The following is a 16,073-nucleotide window of genomic DNA, read 5'->3' on the forward strand; positions in this document are numbered from 1 at the left end:
GAGCTGACCGAAGAAAGGTTGAGCAGGCTGGTTCGACATACGAATGCTAGCCCCCGGTGGCGTTCGGCTATACGAACCGGCGCCAACCCAGGGGCAGCACACGCCACTCATAACCTTGTGGTCTGCGGTTTTTACACCTCATTAGCGGGGTGGTCCGTGTGGCTGAAAAGTAAAACACAAGGGGAAATACATATTCAACATGGGAAAAAAATCATACAATACACATTGGGGACACAAAATACAAGGCAACAACATAGGCACATACAGTGGGTATGGTACTTAGTGGCGATGACCTGCCACAGGTGTTATGTGAATTATGGATTTCTCTGAGAGGGGACTGAATTGCCTCTCAGGCACAGAAGGATCATGGGAGGGATTACCCTGGGGTGTTGGATTGGAAACCCCTTGCATGGGACTTTTGCATAAGTGGATTTCTCTGTACCTGAGAGGGGACTAAATTTCCTCACAGGCACATGGAATCATGGGAGGGATTGGCCCTGTAATGTTGTGTTGGAAACTCCTTGCAAGGGGCTTTTGCATAAAAGGCCGTGTGTGGCCCTGAAAAAAAGACATTCCTGTTGTACCCTTCATCAAGTCTTGGCTGATGTTTGGGTAACCAAGGGCTCTGATCACTGCTTCACTTGGGATTTGGAATACTTACAACGGGTGTACTCAGTCGGAGTATAGGGGATCCGTCTAAATACAAAAATTGGTATGCCAGTTTGAAAAACTCTCCTTTTTCTGTGAGTTTGCCACAATTTTTTGGAGGGGCCTGTTTGCTTGCCTCCTACACTGTGACTATGGGCCCTGCAATATACATTAAAAGGCTCCATTCATGTAATGTAAGTACTTTTGTACTCCACAAAGAGAGACCGACCGCTGGCCCTAATTCCCTGGGACTGTTTTGAGCATGAGCCATGCTTGCAGACGGTCAAAAAGAGACTTCCATAACACTTTTGAACCCCTGCTCTGATATGGGTGATTTTAGGATATGTTGTTCACCCAGATCAGGGCTTTTTGGGTGTATGTTATGTTTTGGGGTACTTTCTGAACTTTGTGAAAATGTGTTTTTTCTGCCTGGAAATAATAGAGTTACTTACAGGACTTTACTCAATTACCGTATATACTCGAGTATAAGCCGACCCGAATATAAGCCGAGGCCCCTAATTTTATCCAAAAAAACTGGGAAAACTTATTGACTCGAGTATAAGACTAGGGTGGGAAATGCAGCAGCTACTGGTAAATTTCTAAATAAAATTAGATCCTAAAAAAAAATATTAATTGAATATTTATTTACAGTGTGTGTATAATGAATGCAGTGTGTGCGTATGTGTGTGTGTATGAGTGCAGCGTGTGTGTATGAGTGCAGCGTGTGTGTATGAGTGCAGTGTGTGTGTGTATGAGTGCAGTGTGTGTGTGCATGAATGCAGTGTGTGTGTGTGCATGAATGCAGTGTGTGTGTGCATGAATGCAGTGTGTGTGTGCATGAATGCAGTGTGTGAATGCAGTGTGTGCAGGGCCGGTGCAAGGATATTTGCCGCCGTAGGCAAAAAAATTTTTGCCGCCCCCTCCCCCCCCCCATATGTCCTGACTTCCCCTCCTCCTCCCTCAGTGGTCCTTACCTCCCCACCCCCGTGTTCCTTCACTCCCCCCCCCCCCAGTGGTCCAGACTCACCCCTCCCCTAGTGGTCCTTACCCTCCCCTCCCCTAGTGGTCCTTACTTCCCCCTCCCCTCCCATAGTGGTCCTTATCCCACCCCCTCCCTCTCATAGTGGTCCTTATCCAACTTCTCCCTCCCATAGTGGTCCTTATACCCCCCTCCCTCCAATAGTGGTCCTTATCCCCCCCTGCCTCCCAAAGTGGTCCTTATCCCCCCCTCCCTCCCATAGTGGTCCTTATACCCCCCCTCCCTCCCATAGTGGTCCTTATACCCCCCCTCCCATAGTGGTCCTTATCCCCCCCTCCCTCCCATAGTGGTCCTTACCCCCCCCTCCCTCCCATAGTGGTCCTTATACCCCCCTCCCTCCCATAGCGGTCCTTATACCCCCCTCCCTCCCATAGTGGTCCTTATACCCCCCTCCCTCCCATAGTGGTCCTTAACCCACCCCCTCCCTCCCATAGTGGTCCTTATACCCCCCCCCCGTCCCTCCCATAGTGGTCCTTATACCCCCCCTCCCATAGTGGTCCTTATCCCCCCCTCCCTCCCATAGTGGTCCTTACCCCCCCCCCCTCCCTCCCATAGTGGTCCTTATACCCCCCCTCCCTCCCATAGCGGTCCTTATACCCCCCCTCCCTCCCATAGCGGTCCTTATACCCCCCTCCCTCCCATAGTGGTCCTTATACCCCCCTCCCTCCCATAGTGGTCCTTAACCCACCCCCTCCCTCCCATAGTGGTCCTTATACCCCCCCTCCCTCCCATAGTGGTCCTTATACCCCCCCTCCCTCCCATCGTGGTCCTTATACCCCCCCTCCCATAGTGGTCCTTATCCCCCCCTCCCTCCCATAGTGGTCCTTACCCCCCCCCCCCTCCCTCCCATAGTGGTCCTTATACCCCCCCTCCCTCCCATAGCGGTCCTTATACCCCCTCCCTCCCATAGTGGTCCTTATACCCCCCTCCCTCCCATAGTGGTCCTTAACCCACCCCCTCCCTCCCATAGTGGTCCTTATACCCCCCCCCGTCCCTCCCATAGTGGTCCTTATACCCCCCCCCCTCCCATAGTGGTCCTTATACCCCTTTTTTTATTATTAGTTTTTTTTATTATTTTATTTCTTATTTTATTTATATTTTTTTTTTCGTCCCCCCTCCCTGCTTGATATATGGCAGGGAGGGGGGCTCTCCTTCCCTGGTGGTCCAGTGGCAGTTCAGTGGGGGGGAGAGGGGGGCTGGCAGAGCTGTACTTACCTTTCCTGCAGCTCCTGTCAGCTCTCTCCTCCTCTGCGCCGTCCGTTCTGCTCTTCTGTCAGCTCACAGTGTAAATCTCGCGAGAGCCGCGGCTCTCGCGAGATTTACACTGGGAGCTGACCGAGGTGCTGAAAGGACGGCGCGGAGGAGGAGAGAGCTGACAGGAGCTGCAGGAAAGGTAAGTACAGCTCTGCCAGCCCCCCTCTCCCCCAGTCTGTATTATGGCAATGCAAATTGCCATAATACAGACTCTGACTCGAGTATAAGCCGAGTTGGGGTTTTTCAGCCCAAAAAATGGGCTGAAAAACTCGGCTTATACTCGAGTATATACGGTATCTCCCAAGCAGAGGGGAGGGATTGTGCGCTGTACATGGGCGTGTCACAGACTGTATGTTTGTTCTGATTTGTTTGTGTCCTTTGTGTTCCTGTGCCCCATCAGGTCCAGGGGGTGTTCCTCTGGCCTGGAGTATTGTATAAAAGCAAACCTGAACCATTAAAGATGGTTAAAAATAATGAGGGGGGACCTTTAACTAAATACCTGTAAAAATAAAAATAAACTTACCATTCAATGTTTTCTTTCTTCTAAAATCTTCTTTTTTCAGCCCCAAAAAAGGGCAAATAAAAATCCATAATAACAGACACAATAAAAAAAAAAAAAACGAGCGCAAAAAATAATAATCCATCTTCACCCATGGAGGGCTCCGCGCAGACAGAGCTCTGCAGGGAGCTTGAAGGCTTATAAAGCATTGCCCTGCCCTGCAATTAGGCTCAGAGCACTCTGATTGGTGGGTTTAAGCCATCCAATCAGAGTGCTCTGACAGGTAAATGAAGAGACTGACAGGTAAGTCTCTACATTTACCTGTCACAGCACTCTGATTGGTTGGTTTGAAATCCACCAATCAGAGTGCTCTGTGTCATTTTACACAGCGTGGGAAAGTTATTTGGAATTTTCCCACGCTGTGTGATTTGACTCATAACTCTCTGATTGGTTACTTAATCCACCAATCAGAGTGTTATGAGTCAAATTACACAGCGTGGGAAAATTCCAAAGAACTTGGGTGAAGAAGGATTGTTTTGTTTTTTTTTGCGCTCGTTTTTTTTTTCTTTTTTATTGTGTCGGTTATTATGTTTTTTTATTTGCCCTTTTTGGGGCTGAAAAAATAAGATTTTAGAAGAAAGAAAACATTGAATGGTAAGTTTTATATATATATATTTTTTTTACAGGTCCTTAGTTAAAGGTCCCCCCTCATTATTTTTAGGGTGAGGGGGGTAGGTAGGAGTTTATTTCTTTGGGGAGGGGGTGACTAGGGGTTTGGGGACCCCTAGTCACCTGGGGGGGGAGGGGGGTTACATTTTCATTTAGGGCCCCCACCTACCGCTCAGGGGTGGGGACCAGGTGGGAGACATTAGGTCCCCCCCTTATTCTTGTTTAAGGCCCCCGCTCAGGGGTGGAGGCCAGGGGGGAGGACAATAGGTCACCGCCCAATTTGTATTAAGGGCCCCCACCCGACCGCTCAGGGGTGGGGGTCAGGGGGGAGGACATTAGGTCCCCCCATTTGTATTTAGGGTCCCCACCCGCCGCTCATGGGTGGGGCCAGGGGGAGGACATTAGGTCCCCCACCCCTTACTCTTGTTTAGGGCCCCCACCCGCCGCTCAGGGGTGGGGTCCAGGGGGGAGGACAATAGGTCCCCCCCCTTATTCTTGTTTAGGGCCCCCACCCACCGCTCAGGGGTGGGAGCCAGGGGGGAGGACAATAGGTCCCCCCCCCTTATTCTTGTTTAGGGCCCCCACCCGCCGCTCAGGAGTGGGGGTCAGGGGTGAGGACATTAGGTCCCCCCTTATTCTTGTTTAGGGCCCCACCGCCAGGGGGAGGACATTAGGTCCCCGCCCCTTATTCTTGTTAAGGGCCCCCACGCACCGCTCAGGGGTGGGGGCCAGGGGGGAGGACATTAGGTCCCCATCCCCCCCAATTTTTATTTAGGGCCCCCACCGCCGCCCAGGGGTGGGGGCCGGTGGGGTCCCCCTCCCTTTTTTTTTACTTTAGGGCCCCCACCCGCTCAGGGAGGGGGGACCCTTTTTTTTTTTTTTTTTTTTTAACAGTGAACAGCCACAGGCTGCTCACTGTTTACTAGACATGCCCCTACTCGCGGTATAGCGAGTGGGGGCATAATTTACTAATACTAAGTAATCTTTACTTAGTATTAGTAAATTTGGCTGAAAGACCAATTTAGGTCTTTCAGCCTTTTGGTAGATAGCTCCCTAATACCGTGGGAATTAGGGAGTTATCTACCAAGCGGCTGCAACAAAAGTCCCGAAATGCCGGAGTTCCGAAGTTGGCAAAGTTCCCGAAGTACCAAAGTGCCGAAGTTGGCGAAGTTTCGAAGTGTCTAAGATCCAAAGTTGCCGAAGTTCCGAAGTGTCGAAGTGCCGAATTTCCGAAGTCCCGAATTGATGAAGTCCCGAATTTGGAATGCCGAAACGAAACAAATATTTTTCCCATGCACATGCCTAACACTTACAGATACACACTGACACTCACAGATACACACATACACACTGACACTCACAGATACACACTGACACTTACAGATACACACTGACACTCACAGATACACACATACACACTGACACTCACAGATACACACTGGCACTCAGATACACACATACACACTGACACTCACAGATACACACAGATACACACTGACACTCACAGATACACACTGACACTCACAGATACATACACATACACACTGACACTCACAGATACACACACATACACACTGACACTCACAGATACACACTGACACTCACAGATACACACACATACCCACAGATACACACTGACACTCATAGATACACACTGACACATCCAGATGCACACACATACTCACAGATACACTCCGACACTCACAGATACACACAGATGTACACATACCTAAACATAAACACCGGCACACACACAATTTGAAGCTTCCATAATGTTAAGACTCCCCCCCCCCCCGCTTTCATACCTGTTGGTTGCAGGGAGGTGACTTTCTGGGGCTGGCTGATCCTGGTGGGAGTCTGAAGCTGTAGAGCTCTTTCTCCTCCCTCCTACTTCTCTCTCAGCTGCATCCTGTGTCTTCTCTGTCAGCTGCCAGCATCTTCTCAGCCTGCGCGGTCTGTATGCTGGGAGGAAGTAACAGTCACTTCCTCCCAGCAACTTTAAAGGGGCCCGGTCTGCCAAAGGGCTTCAGCACCCGACCGAGCCCCTAATGAGGTAGCTCCACAGATGGCAGCTGCACTATTTTCTGGGTGGGGGGGAAATTGCCCCATTGCGCCCCCCCCCTGGATCCGCCACTGGGGCAGAGATCAAGTTTGCATATTACAACCTTAACTTCTTTGTCCATCCATGTAGTTCACACTTCGTAATAATGTATGTTGAAGTTATTGTCATAAAATAATTTTCATTTTGTATTTGAATGTCTTTATTTTTCTATCAAAGCTCATTCTTTTTCCAGAATCTTCCTATGCATAACTTCACTGCCAGGACGGCATCTTCTGTAATCCTTATGTGTAGTAAAGTTATACATACTATGTGTTGTACGTAATTCTTTTTTAAATCACTATAAAAAAAATAATCACATAAGTAGTTTATTGTAGACAAATGTTATGCACTGTTTTGAAATAAAACTTGATAGCATTCCTACAAGAATGTAAAAAAAAAAACATTGTGAGGTCCATAACCACTACAGGCTGTGGTCGTGGGTACCAGGAGTGCTCTGGTACCATCCCATTGTAAAATGTCAAACAGTTTTAGTATATGTTCTGCTAAACGTCCGTACTGAATGGAGAAGCCGGATGAACTGTAAAAATCAAAGCGAGCTCATGCAGGACTTTGCTTATTGGTTAAGCATGCCCAAGGACCGTGAGCTCGTTTGAGCAGGGTCCTCTTTAACCCCTTAATGATAGGTGATGGACTGGGTCCGTCATCCTGGAGAGACCCTTAACGCCGGGTGACGGACCAGGTCCATCATGCGTTAAAACTAACCCCAGATCGTCACGGTGCCGGCGATCGCGGTGGTAACGCTGTTGCTGGGTGCCTCCGAGTCAGGGGCGGATCAGCAACAGCAAACCTCGATGTCCCAGCCCATATTATTGCTACAGCGGTCACAATGCTGCTGGGATAACTGATCTGCCTCCCTCCACCTCTTGTGGGTTTTTGAAGTGGAGAGAGACGGATCATTGCTACATTGTGTCCCTGAAGTTAATTAAACTATTATAAAAGGTTCCTAATCCCTTTACCCTGTACTTTAAAAAAAAAAAATAACCCTTTCCCTGCTGATTGATCACTGCCAGCAGTGTAGAGAATGTTTAGAAAGTATAGCGCAGAGGAGGCTTAAGCCCTGTTAGCGGCCGACTCAGAGGCGACCGACACTGCCTCAGAGAGTGACGCAGGGGACAGGGACTATGTGCCAGATACTGCAGGACTATCAGGGGAAATTCCCCTAATGCTGAACATGGCGCAGATGACTGGGTATCCCCTAATCATTTCTCACCAGACATCCCAGAGTTCACTGCCAATCCTGGCATACAAGTTGACCTGTCTGGCTATAATGCGCTGGATTGTATGCAGCTGTTCTTGGGGAGATAGTCACCCAGACTAATCTGTATGTGAAGCAGTATCTTGCACGCAATCAAGACTCTCTTATCGCCAGGAAAGAGAGATGGAACCCAACCAGTGTGCCAGAAATGAAACAATTCTGGGCACTGACAATGCCAATGGGGATAATTAAAAAGCCCACAATTAGGATGTATTGGTCTAAAAATCCTATTTGTAATACCCCCATTTTTTCCCAGACAATGCATAGGGACAGATATGAGGACATACTGAGATTTATGCACTTTAGTGACAATATGAATTGCCCCCCAAAAGGTCATCCGTAGTATGATCTTCTATATAAAATTTGCTCTCTAATTGCCCACTTTAACGTTAAATTTGCCACTATTTTCACCCCCGAAAAAATACATTTCTATTGATGAGTCCCTCATGAAGTATAAGGAAAGACTGGGATTTAGACAGTAAATCCCATCCAAAAGATCCCGATATGGGATCACATTTTATAAATTATGTGAAAGTGGCAGTGGCTATGTGTACACCTTCCGTGTTTACGAAGGAAGGGATAGCCACCTTGATCCCCCAGGTTGCCCAGATATATTAGGGACAAGTGGGAAAATTATCTGGGACTTAATCATTTATATATTGATAGCTTTTATAATAGCATCCCACTTTTAAAAATGCTGTACTGCTTTGAGACTATCAGGAAGAGTCACACAGGTTTCCCAAAGGCTCTAGCGGAAAAAAAATTAAAAAGGGGGGGAAACAGCATCTCTCTGCCAGAATGAACTGCTAGCAACCAAGTACCGAGATCAACAAAGCCTTTGTAATTTTTAAAAAGGCAAATGTCACGGCAAGGGTGTATAATTTATTATTACACCCTTGGAATATTATCCTTTAATGTAAGGTGTGTAGTAAATGGCACAAATTACAGAGATGTTATTGCTGAGGTTAACAGGGTTTACATCTTTTGAAGCTGGGACCCCCAAAGAGGTCAGTTATCAGTTGACAGTTGGCTCCCAGACATCTAGTCATCTAGTCCTTGGGGAAGAGGGATTATTATTACGCTGCCTGTGTTTTACCTGTTTTTTCCTGACTACCGTGATTATACTGCTACTCCGCTACAGTGAGTAATTAGGACTTCTGTATTTTATCCTTTTTGTTTTTATCTGTTGTTGGCGTAAATAACTTGTTTATCATATATTGCTATATGCACTGTGACTATTCTTTGTTCATAATAAACATTCATTTATTAAGTTCTGCCTTTGTCTGGTTAAGAATCACGTTACCTGAAGAAACTAGTTAGTGATTTTGTAATTCCTTAAATATTGTACTAAGTAATATTTGGTGGGTTTTATTGTTGATTTACCTGGGGGACCAAGGCACCCCATTTATAAATTGTCTTGGTGGTGGCAGCATTAAAATAGTAATAGTTATATTATTATGTTTAAGTGTGGGTGGTGTTAAAAAGGGGGATTTTGTCATTATTTACGGTCTAGTGAAGACAAATAGTGTACTTTAACCCTTTCACCCCCACAACTATGTCACGCACACTCTTGGAGTAGGGTGCGTTCGTGACAGCAAATGCTGAGCTAAAATGCACATTTCTTTCATTTCAATTTCAGCTCATTTCTGGGTTGCTTGAGTGCCACAGAGGGGGACCATCAGTGGAGCCTAGCAGAAGAATGGAGGCTTCAGGATTCCATCAACCCCCAAAAAAGAAAAAAAAAAAACAGAAAAGGTGCAGGGTGTGTTACAAGAGGGGCATAAGAGCTGAGACCAGTTATTACTGCCCTGATTGCACCTCTCAGCCCAGCCTATGTATTGGCCACTGTTTTAAAATTTTCCACAACCAAGCCGAATAAGTAGACCCGTTTTGGGGTGTGATTTTAGTCATTGTCTGATTGGTTACCAAATCTTGGCTTTGTCTCCCATTTATCCTGTCTTCTCTGATCCTTGACCTTGGCTTGTCCTATCGTTGTTCCGTTTCTCTTTACTCCTTTGACCTCGGCTTGTACATTGACTATTCTCTGCTTGTATAGCCCGGCCATTCTAAGGACCGGTATTACAAGTTTCTCTCTCTTTGTTCTCTCTCTTTGTGGTCTGTCTGTGTTTTGTTTTCGGAATCCATGACAGCTTTGCCCGGGACACAGATGACTGGGTATTCCCCCCAGATATGTTTACGCCAACTATTCTCCCTTTTAACAGCAAATCATATGCACTTGTTCATAATTTGAATTGATGAGCTGCTTATACTTAAAAATATACTTAATTATTATTATGTTATTATTTATCTAGCACCATCAAATTCTGCAGCGCTTTACAATGGGTGGACGAACAGACATGTAGTTGTAACCAGACAAGTTAGACACACAGAAACAGAGGGGTTGAGGGCCCTGCTCAATGAGCTTACATGCTGGAGGGAGTGGAGTAAAGTGACACAAAAGGTAAGGATAGTATTAGACTAGTGACAGTTGCAACAGAGAAATCAGTTGGAAGCTATTAACATTTTATGAAGAAGTGGGATTTTAATGATTTTTTTGGAAGGAGTGGAGACTAGGTAAGCATCTAACGGAGGAGGGAAGTGCGTTCCACAGGAACGGTGCAGCCCTTGAGAAGTCTTGAAGGCGAGCATCAGAGGTGGGAGTACGGACAGAAGATAGACACAAGATCGTAAGGGCCTAGGTGGGACATACTTGTGTATTAGGGAGGATAGATAGGTGTGAGCAGCATTATGTAGAGATATGAAGGCAAGAACCAGAATTTTAAATTGAGCCCTATATCTTACAGGAAGCCAATATAGGGACTGACAGATGGGTAAGGTGTGGGAGGTGCGGGCAGACAGGAAGATGAGCCTCGCCACTGCATTCATTATGGACTGTAACGGCACAAGTAAGACCATTGAGAAGCGGATTACAGTAGTCAAGGTGAGAAAGGACAGTGGAATGGACCAGCACCTTAGTCGCATCTGGCGTTAAGTAGGGTCGGATGCGCGCAATATTTTTGAGATGGAAACGACAGGATTTGGCGATAGACTGAACATGAGGCTTGAAGGAGAGGTCAGAGTCAAAGAGAACACCTAGGCAGCGAACCTGCGTGTTGGAGCTCATGGTAGCACTGTTGACTTGGAGGGAGACAGTCGCAGGAGTAACAACACTTAAGGGAGGAAAGACTAGAATTTCAGTTTTGGTCAGTTAGAAATAGCAGAAAGGCAGTCAGAAACACTAGTCAAGAGGGACGGGGAGAGATCAGGAGAGGACAGGTAGATTTGCGTGTCATCTGCATAGAAAATATATTGGAAGCCAAAGATTAGAGTCCTGAGCTGCTAAAATGAGACTTGGGCCCAGCATCCACTTTTGAAAAATATGAAAGTGGTGTGTCTCCAATGTGCCCCTTCAACATCCACATATCCCTGAAAAAGGTACACATGGGGGTATTGTTGCACTAAGAGGACATAGCTGAGCAACATATTAGGTGTTATACTGCCGTAGCACACATAAGGATTGCAAAATATACAGTAATATCTCCAAGTGTGTGTCAAAAGGGCAGACAAAAAACTAATTGCAACTAGACTTGGTACAAACTAACAAAAAAATGACCCTATGCTAAGGTTTAAAATATGCCTTTTGAAATACCCTGGGGTGTCTACTTTAAGAAATGGTAGGCCTTTGTGTTTGTTTGTTTTTTTGTTTGTTTTTTAACATTCAAACTGCTATAATGCCCCAAATTGAAACATGGGCCCATCAAATCTGTCTCTCAAAATTCTACTGTAAATTCTGAAATGGACAGGTCTCCTTTATGTTAAAAACCAAAGAAAAAAAGTTACTTGCGCTCTCTCCTTAATCCCTATGTATATTTAAACAAATGGAGGTCATTTAGTTACTCCAATTGCCACTGGAGGGAATGCCCGCCTGCCAATGTCAAGGCAGACCACCCTAGACGGATCCTACGCTGACTGTAAACCTTGCTTCCTTGAGCGTCTGGCAAAAATATCTCAAATGAGACAGAAAGGGGTATTTTTTATATACACCCCTATATACTTGTTACCCCTTAATAGGGAACACATGGGATGGGCGGCAGCATTGTAACCTAGCTGTGTGATACAAAAAGTGAATACAAATACAAAAACAAAAGGAATGCGCTCACTCCCATCACTCCTGGGCAGCAGCAACAACTACAGTACACATCAGCTAATACATATAGTAAAAACCAAAGAAAAAAAGTTACCTGCGCTCTCTCTACTTTGGCATATATTGGTGAAAAAATGGGGGCATTTTAAGGCACAATATGCATCATATGAGATACCCTGGAGTGTCTACTTTTACAAATGGTAGGCCTTTGTGTTTTTTTTTGTTTTGTTTTTTTTTTACAGTCAAACTGCTATAATGCCCCAAATTGAAGGCATTAAATCCTTCTCTTAAAATTCTACTGTAAATACTGAAATGGACAGGTCTCCTATATGGCACTGTAGCTTCACAAAATAGTGCCAAAGACATTCATTGGGGGTATCATTTTACTCAGAAGACTTAGCTGAGCATAATGTGGGGGGTTTGAACTTAGTGGCACATATGAAATATAGAAAATGCCCAGCAAAAATGTAATCCGTATGTAAAAAATGCCCAAAATTATTTTTTACCACATACTTTGGCATATATTGGTGAAAAAATGGGGGCATGTTAAGGCACAATATGCACCATATGAGATACCCTGTGGTATCTACTATTACAAATAGTAGGCCTTTGTGTTTTTTTTTTTTTTTTTTGAACAGTCAAACTGCTATAATACCCCAAATTAAAGCATAGGCCCATTAAATCTGTCTCTCAAAATTCGACTGTAAATATTGAAAAAAAAACAGGTCTCCTATTTGGCACTGTACCTTCACGAAATAATGCCAAAGACATACAATGGGGGTATCGTTGTACTCAACAGATGTAGCTGAACACAAAATAAAGTTTTGTACAGGAATAGCTCACACCAACCTTACAATACACATACGAAGTTCTTTGTTATAAGTTTGTGTGCCAAAAAAACCCCCAAAAAACACAATTTTACTCCAATATTTAGCAGAGATTGGCGGTGAAATGGCTAAGTAGAAAGTGTCAAAATAACATTAGGTAAATAGCCTGTGATGTCTACTTTATATAAATATATACTTTTGTGTTGCAATTGTGTTTTCTTTTATGGCTATTAAGCTTACAAGACAAACATACGAAATTCTAAAATCGCTCCACATTAAAAGTTTATTTTACTCCTTGTGCTTTGTGACCTTTAACTACCAAAAAAAAACTTAAAATCCCAGAAACATTATATATTATGCAAATCAGAACAACTAAATTATTGTATTTTTAATTACTTTCCTTAACCTGCACTAATTATGCACACATTATTATTGCAAAAACTGTTAAAATAAAACACATTTTTTTCTTTTTTTTATTTGCATTTTTCTGTATTTTTTTTTTTATAATAAATAAGTGTGTGTGTATATATATATATATATATATATATATATATATATATATATATATATATATATATATATATATATATATATGTTACATCAAATGAAAGCCCTTCCTGCCCTTTAAAAAACAGTATATAATATGTGTCGGTGAAATAAATTAGAAAAATGCAAATTGCAGTTGAACGCAAACATCAAAAAATGCAAAAATTGCTTCTGTCATTAAGCGTAAGACAAGCTTCTGAAGCTGTGTCCTTAAGGGGTTAACCTATCATTCCTGTAAGGTTTTTTTTTTGTTATTGTCCTATTTATTGTTAAATCCCCCCTCTTACATTATTGTAAAGCACTACAGAATCTGTTGGCGCTAAATAAATGCCAATCCAATAATAATAATAATTAATAATAATAAAAATGCTAAGCTAAAACTCTCAGCCAATGACTGCAGTCCTGTTTTTCTCTAAGCAGTGATATCTGACTTTTCCTGTTGGAAAAGACTAGATGAAATGGTAATGACAAGCACCCCCAAACCATGCTAAAATGTACAGTGTTCTCTGTAAGCCAGACCCGAAGTTTTCTTGGTTGACTTCTTTTTTTTTTTTTTAATTCTTTATTTTGGTGGTGCATAGCAAGGTCATGGTATTACAGTACATTGTTAGCCAGACATTGGCTGCAGTATTGTACAATGGTAAAGCTTTAACAAAGCACCTTTTTGGTTTTATAGATATATTAACAAGAATGAACAGTAAGTTTGGGTTAGTGGTAAAGGGTTAAGACAAGTAGTAGAGGCATATGAGTGTAGTAGCATCATAAGCATTACATAATAGGTTTCTCAGACTGATTCTGCAAGTGATCTTATGCAGAGATGTGGGTATACTTAAGAGGTTAGTGACATGCTGCCATGTTAGGTTACATTCAACTCGCGTATAGTACTGCATAGCATGCTATTCCACGTAATGTGCTTCCCATAACATAAAGATAAACGTGCACGTTTTATACCGGTGGGTCTTGTCCACATTTACTGTGCCCGCCTAGCAGACCGTAAGCAATTAGACATTCCCATTGAGTAATTAAATTAAGCAAATGTGTTGATTCTACATGGAGCTACATGGATCGGCTCGCTTGTACGTAACTGTTAAGCAGCATTTCGGTAGGCCTATACAGCATAGTCGAGGCAAAAAAAAAATAAAAAAATAAAAAGAAAAGGAAAACAGTACCACTTGCTTGAACATAAGCTATTCTAAGCATTACTACATTTATTGTCACCCAGAGGAAGTCCACGGGCTACAGGTTATGCGTGCTTGTTAGTGGGCTTAGTGTTTTGCTCTAAGTCTAGTTTATCTTAAAGATGATAAAAAAAACAAAAAAACAAAAAAACAAAAAAAACCAAAAAAAAAACCAAAAAACAAAAAAAAAACAAAAAATAAAAAGGCAGATTTGAAACAGGAGTCCACCAAATTGAACAGGGTCTGTGAAGTCATCTGTGTTAGTGTCAGCTCTGCAAAGTGCCAACGGGCAGCCTCTGTCTTTCAGCCCCCTCATCCAATGCCCAGTCTGTGGGGAGATCGTTGGTCGCTCATCAGTAGGCAAGTTATGCAGCCCCTCGGTTCGGTCCCGTCGTGGTTGCACGTCGGCCGGGAGCTCTCTTGTCTAGCCTCACGGCTTCCAGCTTGAGCCCAGAGGTGCGGTATTGTAGTACGCTGGGTAGGGGTCTCTGGTGCCGCTGTATGGCATGTTTGTTGGGCGTGCTTGGTGGCCCTGGTCTGGTGTGTGTGGGAACGTGTGCTTGCACAGGGACATGGCGCTGGTTCCCACCTTGCTGATCTTCGGCATCTGTGCTGTCGGGTGGCCGCTCTGGGGGTTGTAGGCGGGTACCCACAGAGGTGGCGCCGGGTTGCGGGGCGAATCCATGCCGCTGCTTCTTTGATCACTAGCCTGAAGGACCGTCCCAGAGTACGGCGCTGTGTCCAGAAGTTTGCACAGAGCCGTTCGAAGAACTCTTGGGTATGCTTAGGCGGCTGGGTAAGTGTGCTCTTTGCCCGTGCGGCCATCTTGGTTGGGCCTCGACCGTGCAATTTAGTTGCATGCTGCATCGCTTGTCCAGGGGAGCCTCTCGGCAGTCCCGTGGGGGCCGGGATATCCCCCGCCGGCCCAGAGGGGGGGGGATTCGAGCCACACAGCGGGGGCAGACAGGGCTCCTGTGCTGGGTCCCACGTGGCGACCGCCATGCTGCATGTCGGTGTTTCGGCAGTGCCGATGGTCTGAGGTCGGTGCCTCCATTCCGAGTTGCATGCTCTAGTTGCCGGGATATCCCTCACCGGCAGGGGGGGGGAGGGGTTGTTCCGGGGAGACCTCCCGTGTGGCAGGCTGCAGTCGGCTGAGGGATCGGCCGCCTCCCCCGTGCCTTCTGAGTAGGCCTCAAGTCCATCCCCTGGAAGTAGTCGCCTTTCTTGGACATAGTCTCGGTTTTGCATGTTCCCAATCGTAGCCCCTAAACGCTGGGGGTTGAAAAGCGGGTAACAAACAGTTTGTCTCGGTAGATTTGTCTGTTTTTTGGGCTATTTAGCCCGGAGCTCTGCTGTTGTGCGACTGCACAGCTTGGCTGCCTAGCTCCGCCCCCTCTTGGTTGACTTCTTTGACAAGCATGTGCCAAGCTTGGAATCTATCTCAGATGGTTCTGATGGACAAGTAGACTGTTTGACTTTTCTCAATAGAGACTCTACCTACCTTTTTCTCTGATAAAACTTGTCATAGGTCCTTTGTGTTTTTATTTTCTTTTTTTCACTGGGACCCTGTTTCAATGTTATTTCTACTCGCTAACTTGATATTTCAAGTTATTGTTTGCAATCTTTTGTTTTGTTGAGCATTGTACTATCACTGACAACATTAGTCTTTATGTTGTCTTGCCTTGTGTTCCCTGTTTTTCTATGTATACAAAAGGTTCTATTACCGTACAACAAAATTAAATAAATAAATAATTGTAATACCAGTATGTAAAATTTAGGTTTCTTGAAAAAAAAAAAAAAAAAGCACTAGCTTTCCTTGCTTACTTCGGCTGCGCACAGTGATACTATCTAATTCAAATTTGGGTACTCTGAGATGTTTATGACTAAATGAA

General features: G+C 44.7%; 1 protein-coding gene across 1 annotated transcript in view; it reads right to left on the minus strand.

Moving 5' to 3' along the window:
* RFTN2 (raftlin family member 2) overlaps window positions 1-16,073 on the minus strand; it is a 484,037-nt gene that overhangs the window by 220,059 nt on the left and 247,905 nt on the right. The gene's annotated exons all lie outside the window — the stretch shown is intronic.

The sequence above is a fragment of the Pelobates fuscus genome, chromosome 8, assembly GCF_036172605.1.
Source record: "Pelobates fuscus isolate aPelFus1 chromosome 8, aPelFus1.pri, whole genome shotgun sequence".
Taxonomy (NCBI): domain Eukaryota; kingdom Metazoa; phylum Chordata; class Amphibia; order Anura; family Pelobatidae; genus Pelobates; species Pelobates fuscus.